At 47.7% G+C, this 8,108-nt stretch overlaps 2 non-coding genes across 2 annotated transcripts; both read left to right on the forward strand.

Moving 5' to 3' along the window:
* The first annotated feature begins 272 nt into the window (after positions 1-272).
* Positions 273-354, forward strand: TRNAI-GAU (transfer RNA isoleucine (anticodon GAU)). Its single transcript has one exon. It is a non-coding gene; the product is annotated as a tRNA-Ile (tRNA).
* Positions 355-5,534: 5,180 nt separating this feature from the next.
* On the forward strand, positions 5,535-5,616 carry TRNAS-GCU (transfer RNA serine (anticodon GCU)). Its single transcript has one exon. It is a non-coding gene; the product is annotated as a tRNA-Ser (tRNA).
* Positions 5,617-8,108: the final 2,492 nt, after the last annotated feature.

The following is an 8,108-nucleotide window of genomic DNA, read 5'->3' on the forward strand; positions in this document are numbered from 1 at the left end:
ATTTTAGTACCGTGTTGGCCAAAGTGTGGCTCACATGGTTTATCCTTTGTAATCCTTGATTTAGAACGTCGAAGTCGGCAATAAAGGAAAAAAAAAACAGCGAGGTGGCCGAGTGGTTAAGGCGATGGACTGCTAATCCATTGGGCTCTTCTCACGTGGGTTCGCGTCCCACTCTAGTCGGATTTCTTGCGCTTTTTGCCCCTGAAAAAGACGCTGCCTTGATGGCGCAGATGTAGGTTGACTGAGATCTCACGAGGGGCCCGCGATGTCCGGGCGAGGTGGCCGAGTGGTTATGGCGATGGACCGATAATCCATTGGGCTCTGCCCGCGTGGGTTCGCGTCCCACCCTCGTCGAACTTTTTGCGCTTTTTGTCCCTGAAAAATGTGCTGACTTGATGGCGCAGTCGTAGGATTGACTGAGTTCTTACGAGGGGCCCCTGACGTCCCGGGGAGGTGGCCGGATTCTGTTTCCGGCAGCCGAGCTGAGCGGACGCAGGATGGCAGGCCCTTCAGGGGTGGCTACAGCGGCACGTTTCGGCCTAACAGGTCTTTTGACGTTGAGGGTGATTACGAAGTTGTATTGCAAACCTGCCTATAGGACGAGTTGTTTTGAATACTGTTTTGTTACATGCTGACGTCCGTTGCCGGCCATATCGAATGGAAGACTTCCGCGACACATTGGCTCGTCTAACGCTGCTCCCCGAGGTTGTTGCCTTGGGGGCGTATCGTATGAGCCATGTGTGGGCTGTGACATTCAAACATATGGATGCAGTGAAAAGGATCCTTGGCGTCGGAGACCTCAAGGTAAAAAAATTATCGCTGCCTCGTCATCGATCCATCAAACCAAGACGTGCGGATGAAGGTGCACTGGCTGCTCCACAATGTACTCGACGAAGACGTGAAACGTGCGTTAGCGCCGTACGGCCAGGTGACGGAAGTCATCAGGGAGTGGTGGCGGGTACACGGTGTGGCCGACAAAGGCTCAACGACCCGTCTGGTAAGGCTCAGGTTGAATGTGGGCCTTAAAATTGATGACCTGCTTCATCAAGTGAACGTGAGCGGCGAGCAAGCCCTTGTTGTTGTGCCGGGAAGGGCGCCCGTTTGCCTACGCTGCCGAGGAAAAGGGCACATTCGTCGGGGCTGCCGAGTGCCACGTTGTGGCGGCTGCCGGAGGTTCGGTCATGAGGAGTACGACTGCACACTTTCCTATGCCAGCGTCACTGGGCCCGTGGATGGTGGCGACGCGTCCGAACTACTCATGGACGCGGGTGACGCTGAAGACGCAGCAAGTTCGGGCGACAAAGCGCGCAACAGAGTGCCGGCGACGCCAGAACAGGCCACAGTGAAAGGGCCGAACACGACAACGGGGCAGGAGCCCGCAGACCAGCCGTCGGAGTTGCAACCAGGGAGTGCAACGGCTTCATACAGGCCTCAGCCCTGTGAAACTTCAGCCAAGGAAAGAGAGACTACACCTGGACATGACAACATGGACGACAGCGAAAGCGCAGCCAGCGGCCTGGCCGGTAAGCGCCCTTGGGATGAAAGCAGAGACGAGTCAAGTAATTCCGGTGGCGTCGAGGCTGGGGAACCACCGACGAAGACAACGGGGATTAGGCGTCCGAGTTTCAAACCGCGGCCAAAAATTCTTATCGACCCACGGGCAGAGGCCAAGCCGCCTCTGCCGTCTACATCACCTGGATAGGTGAGACTAGTGATTTTTCGAGGGACAGTAATCTGTAAGAGACAAATGTGAAAGTGTTGTGTGGGAGCCGCGACGAAAAAACATGAAAAAAGCCGAGACGCCTGGAAGTCGTGCGATTTCATTGTTTTCTGATGAGCATTCACTTAAAGGAGAAACCGTGTGGTATGCCTGCTCATAGCGATAACAACACGCTCTTTAAATTAGAAACAGCCTTACGCGTAGCAACGCTCAACAGGACTTGGGTCAAGGAGGCGGCAGTATCAGTTGCGTCGTTTGTTTCTTGAGAACGTCGTTCATGTTGCCGCCGTGCAGGAAACGAAAATCGAGTCCGAAGAGCAGACAGACCGCATGGTTTCGCCTTTCCGCTCCCGATACAATGTATGTGTCAGCCATTCTCATGGCACATCCGGTGGCTGCTTGCTTTTTATGAAGAATAGCATTGGCATTGCAGTAGAATGTTTACATATTGATCAATTGGGACGATTAATTGCGTGTGATTTTTCCTTTTCTGGCGCGAGTTGGCGGATTGTTTGCGTATATGCGCCAAATAGGGAGCAAGAGCGAAAAATATTTTTCGAAAATCTTCCAGTGCACTTGTCGTGTGATAGGACAGTTATTTTTCTAGGAGATTTCAACTGTGTTTGCACTCCCGAAGATAGGGCAAGCAAAACGCCGGTCCGTGATTATAGCGCCTTGTTGAATGCAATGGTTCGGGAGCGAGAGTTGGGCAACGTAGGAGGTGTGCTGTCTCAGAGCACCCAGCACACACATTACCAGCTTAGCAGTCAGGCGAGGCTTGACAGAGCCTACGTATCTGCATCATTACTTCCCTTGTGCCGAGATTATACTGTGAAGCACGTTTCTTTCAGCGACCATAGCCTAGTCATGTTCACCATCGATAAAAAAGAAAAGCAGGGATTTAGCTGGGACCTGTGGAAATTGAACGACAAGCTACTCGATGATGACACTGTTTTAGAGAACATTAAAACTAAATTAGACGAAGTACGCGAGTGTAACGCGGGCAAATTTAATTTATACATGGGAGTGTTTTAAAGAAAAAGTAAAAATGGACGCGATTGAAAGAGCGTCGTGTATAAAACACCGCGAAACGAAGGAAGAAAAGCAGTTGCAGTGTCAGATTTTTTACTCTGTCAAGAAAGCGTGCAACCGGGCATGCGCAGTAAAGAAATTAAAGATGTGAAAAGAAAGTTGGAGACTACAGACGTGTAGAGATATAAGGGATCTGTGGTGCGCGCACGCGCCGAGAGGCTTTGGTGTGGCCAGACGCCCACGAAACGTGCGCTGGCAGACGAGAGGAGCTACGCGACTAAAAACGAAATCAAGGCGATAGAATATCAAAACGCCGTCACAAGCGATAAAGCAATAATTGAACAAGCGTTCATGGAACATTATCGCGAATTATTAGGAAGCATAAAACAGGGCAGTAACACATTCAAGGATGAATTCCTATCACTTATGCCGCAACTCGACGACGATGTAAAAGCAAGGTTAGAGGCACCTATTACGTCAAAGAAATTGAAACATCAGTTGAAAAAATTACCTCTGGAAAGACACCTGGTCCGGATGGCCTAAGCGCAGCATTCTATAAGAAATTTAAAAGCCCTGTGGCAGAAGCCTTATGTGACGTTTTCGATGAGGCGTACGAAAAGAAAGAATTACCAACGTCCTTCCACAGATCACATATTGTGTTGATTCCCAAAACAGAAGATCCCACAAAACAGCAGTTTATCGGATCATATCGGCCGATAACCTTAGCCAATGTTGATTATAAACTTTTTATGGGTGTGTTGTCCAGGCGACTTCAAACTGTTATTAAAAAAATCGTAGGGCCCCATGAGACCTGCGGCATCAAAGGCAGATCTATAACGACGAATATTCACATTGCAAGGAATATTTTAGAATGTTGTGAAGATTTTTAGAGTAGGGTAGCGATGCTACAAATCGATCTCGAGAAGGCCTTTGACCGCGTGAGTCACGAGATCCTTTTGTGCATCCTCGACTACGTAAAAGTGGGATCTGTAGTTTTGGAGGGGGTACGAATGGCATACACTGGATGCACCACGAGGATTGTGGTTAACAAACAGCTCAGCGAAAGCATTCAGGTATTATCAAGCGTAAAACAAGGATGCCCTGCTTCAGCACTACTTTTCGCTCTCTATTTAGAACCTCTTTGTCACAAAGTGCTTCAGAATGAACGAATTCGTGGTTTCCGCTTGATGACCGCGGAAGTCAAAGTGCTTAGTTATGCAGATGATTTCGCGGTGTTCTGTAATGATCAAGAAAGTGTCAGAGTGGCAATAAATCATGTCAAGATATTCAGTGAGTGCGCCGGTAGCAGAATTAACTGGAATAAATGCCTTGGTATCTGGCATGGAAATTGGCGAATTACACCCTCATTGTTCGAAAATGTCGCATGGACGGTGATGCCTGATAAGTATCTAGGTGTACCGCTCCAACACTACCGGGACACAACAGAATATTGGAAGAATGAAACGGAGCAACTACGCGAGAAGACCCAAAAATGGGGTGGTCGAGAATTTTCAATGTTTACGCGCTCAACTGTGCGCAACATATTTCTTGTTTCGCGAGTGTGGTATGTTCTTCAAGTGTTATCTATGACACGTAATGCAGTTCGAAAGCTACACAGAGTGATAGCTGTATTTGTTTGGGGTTCTACGTGGGAAAGAACCAGTCGCACAAATTTGTTTCGATCTGTGCGTAGTGGGGGGCTCGGCCTAGTCCACCTGTTCTTGCGGCAGATCGTGGCTAGATTTATTTTCTTACGCGATCAAAGTGATTGCTTCTTGAAAACAATGTTACATGTGCGATTGTCAAATTATTTGCCAGAATTTATTGTTTCAACGGTCCATGTCGAACAAAGACCGCCAAGGGGTTATATGCGTGAAACCATAGGTGCTTTCGAAATCCTAAAAGTATGCTTTTCAGTGGAATATCTCTCTTAGGTGACGCGTCAGAAATTATACAAAGATCTTGTAAAAACCATGTTGCCATTGCCTGTATACCGATCACTGTACCCAAGAGGTCCAGGAGATTATGTTTTAGGTAGAGTTAAAAAGATGTCTGTACGACCATCAGTCGAAACGTTCTTTTTCAAGCTACACAGTGGCACACTCCCTACAAAACTTTGGCTGCGAGAAAAAGGCATTTTTGTTGCCTGGTCCGTAGACTGCGTCATCTGCAAAAAGCCGGAGACAGTTGAACACACATTTCTGGATTGTATGATGCAGTCTTTCTCGGGGACATCCTTCAGAGGACCTTGAAGAAAGACTTGCTTATTACGTCGTATGGCATCCGTTTTTTGCCTGTCAAGAACGTAGGGGGTGTGCCCTACGACATGTTCATGGCACTAGTACTGCACAGCGTGTGGAGGACGCGGATGGCCGCGCGCAACGAGGACTTGAATTCGCGACCGGCACGAGAGTATTTCATTGAGAGTGTAGAATAATTAAGAGAAGTGTACAAAGTTCAAACTGAAAAGCCCGAGTGGTACCCCCTTTTAGGGAAGATATCTATGAAGAAGCGACTGCGTTTTTAACACCTCACGTGCTGAAAGTGATGTGAACACTTTTATACGTGACATTGCACTGTATACAATTGTGTTATATGCCAAGCAGGCAATAAAGGAAAAAAAAAAAGATGGAGGTGGCCGAGTGGTTAAGGCGATGGACTGCTAATCCATTGGGCTCTGCCCTCGTCGAACTTTTTGCGCTTTTTGTCCCTGAAAAATGCGCTGACTTGATGGCGCAGATTTAACATTGACTGAGATCTTACGAGGGGCCCCTGACGTCCCGGGGAGGTGGCCGAGTGGTTAAGGCGATGGACTGCTAATCCATTGGGCTCTGCCCGCGTGGGTTCGAGTCCCACCCTCGTCGAACTTTTTGCGCTTTTTGTCCCTGGAAAATGCGCTGGCTTGATGGCGCATATGTAAGATTGACTGAGATCTTACGACGAGAGTTCGTGAGCATGACGAGAGTTCGTGTGTGAAGACGTACGCAAGTGTAACAGGACCAGTTGGAAAAACTGACGCAGCAGAGCTCGTCATGGACGAAGCCGACGCGGAAGAAGCTGCAGGAACGTCGAGTCAAGTGACTCAAAAGGAGATACGACCAGCAGACACGCCCTCGTATCCGCAAGAAAATAAACAGCAAGGAGAGCATAGCCTTGTAGAAAAGCCCGACGTGAGGGAAGTGCCTGAAAAGACAAGTGTGGGCGCAGAACACGGTGAACCTTCAAAGGATCCAGCGAGCCAACACACGGAAAGCATGGACGTCACGCTACAATCCACCGGAGGCGCAGTCGGCAAACGAGGACGCGAAGCCACAACGGACGAGGCGGACAGACAAGACGTCGTTGGATCTGTGGAACCACCAACGAAAACGGTGGTGACTCGACGCGCGTCATTGAAGCCCAAGCCGAACGTTCCACCAGACAGAAAAGCGGTGTTGAAACCGTCAACGTAGCCGTGAGCTTTGACGCTCTGCGGTTCCTTAGGGACTACGTCGACGCACATCAACCATCAAATAAGGACAATGATTGGAGCCTTTTGCCGCGCAACGCAAGCCGAAGCTCGAGGACTGCAGGCATCAGGAATCGGTTTGCTTCTTGGAAATAAGCTGCGGGCTTTCTTGTGTGTCTGCGCTCACGAGGTATGCACCATGGCGTATATGTAATTTTAATATATGGCGAGAAATCTCAGCACAGCACTAAAAATTGCGACTATCAATGTTCGAGGCTTAAATGCTACAAAGAAACAATATCAGCTAAATCGCCTTTTCTTGGAGAACGACTTGGACGTAGTAGCTGTACAAGAGACGAAAATGGATAGCGAGGAACAAACTGACCGCATGGTGCTGCCTTTCCGAGCAAGGTACGATGTTTGTGTTTCTCATGCTTTCGGCACGTCAAGCGGATGTGCCATTTTCATTAGAAACAGTTTAGGAATAGTTGTTGAGACCGTGCTTGTGTGCCAAAGTGGTAGATTTGTTGTAGTGGATTTTGGTATGTCCGAGTCTTGCTGGCGAATAATCTGCCTATATGCGCCGAACGCCGAAAATCAACGAGACGTGTTTTTTGAACGGCTCGAGCAGTACCTGATATGTGAAAGACAAATAATTATGCTTGGGGATTTTAATTGTGTTTGCTTAGTAGCTGATCGAGTGAAAAATGACCCACTAAGGGATAAGAGTGCCTCACGCTTGATCGCAATGGTGCAAGATCATAATCTAGAAGATATAGGAAATATATTAACTAATGGGACGCAGCCAGTCTTTACACACTACCAGCGGGCGAGCCACGCGAGATTGGATAGGGTATACGTTTCATTGCATTTAGTAGCGGCGTGCCATAGTTATGCCGTTAAACATGTGTCATTCAGCGACCATTGTTTGGTGTCAGTCACAATTGGGACGCACAAAACTGCCTCGCGCTTTAATTGGAAAATGTGGCTATTTAATGACAAGCTGCTGCATAATGAATCATTTGTTGAGAGCGTAAACGAAAAGTTCGAACTGCTATTGGCGAGACATGATGACGTGATAGAACGGTGGGAGCTTTTTAAAGAAGAAATAAAGATTTGTGCAATAGAAAAAGCGAGTGTAATGAAATACGAAGAAAGGAAAAAGCAGAAAGAACTACAACGAGAATTGGATTTTATGTACAAAGTGGAAGCCGATAGGCCTGGTACATTCACAAAGCAGATCGATGAACTTAAAAGCCAACTGGAGCTTATCGACGAAGATAAGTACAGAGGAGCGGTTATCCGAGCAAGAGCCGAAAAGCTATGGCTCGGCGAAACGCCCACAAAACGAGCCTTTGCAGATGAAAAGGCTTACGCTAGGCAAAACGTAATACGGAAAATAAGTTATAAGAATGAAGTCACTGTCGAAGAAGCAAAAATAGAGAGAGCGTTTTTAGAGCACTATAGCGAATTATTTCGAAGAAGTTGCGATGTCCCGGAAAAGTTCGAACGAGAGTTCCTTGCTAGCATGACAAAACTAGGTGATGTTGACCGCGAATGTCTGGAAGAACCGATCAGCCATAAAGAAGTTGAAGAGGCCATAGACGATTTAGCTCGAGGGAAGTCTCCTGGACCTGACGGGTTGGGAGCGGCCTTCTATAAGGCCTTCAAAAAAGATGTGAGTCTAATTTTGCACCAGGTAATTGCTGAAGCATATAAACGAAAATATGCACCTCCTTCCTTTGGCCGGTCGCATATAGTGCTCATTCCCAAAACGGAAGACCCAGGGAAATTGCTGTCAGTAGGGTCTTACCGCCCAATAGCATTGACTAACGTTGATTATAAGATATTTACTAAAATCTTGGCAAAGAGGTTACAGCGAGTTATAACACGAATTGTAGGACCACA

The sequence above is a fragment of the Dermacentor andersoni genome, chromosome 1 (genome assembly GCF_023375885.2).
Source record: "Dermacentor andersoni chromosome 1, qqDerAnde1_hic_scaffold, whole genome shotgun sequence".
In the NCBI taxonomy this organism is placed as follows: Eukaryota; Metazoa; Arthropoda; class Arachnida; order Ixodida; family Ixodidae; genus Dermacentor; species Dermacentor andersoni.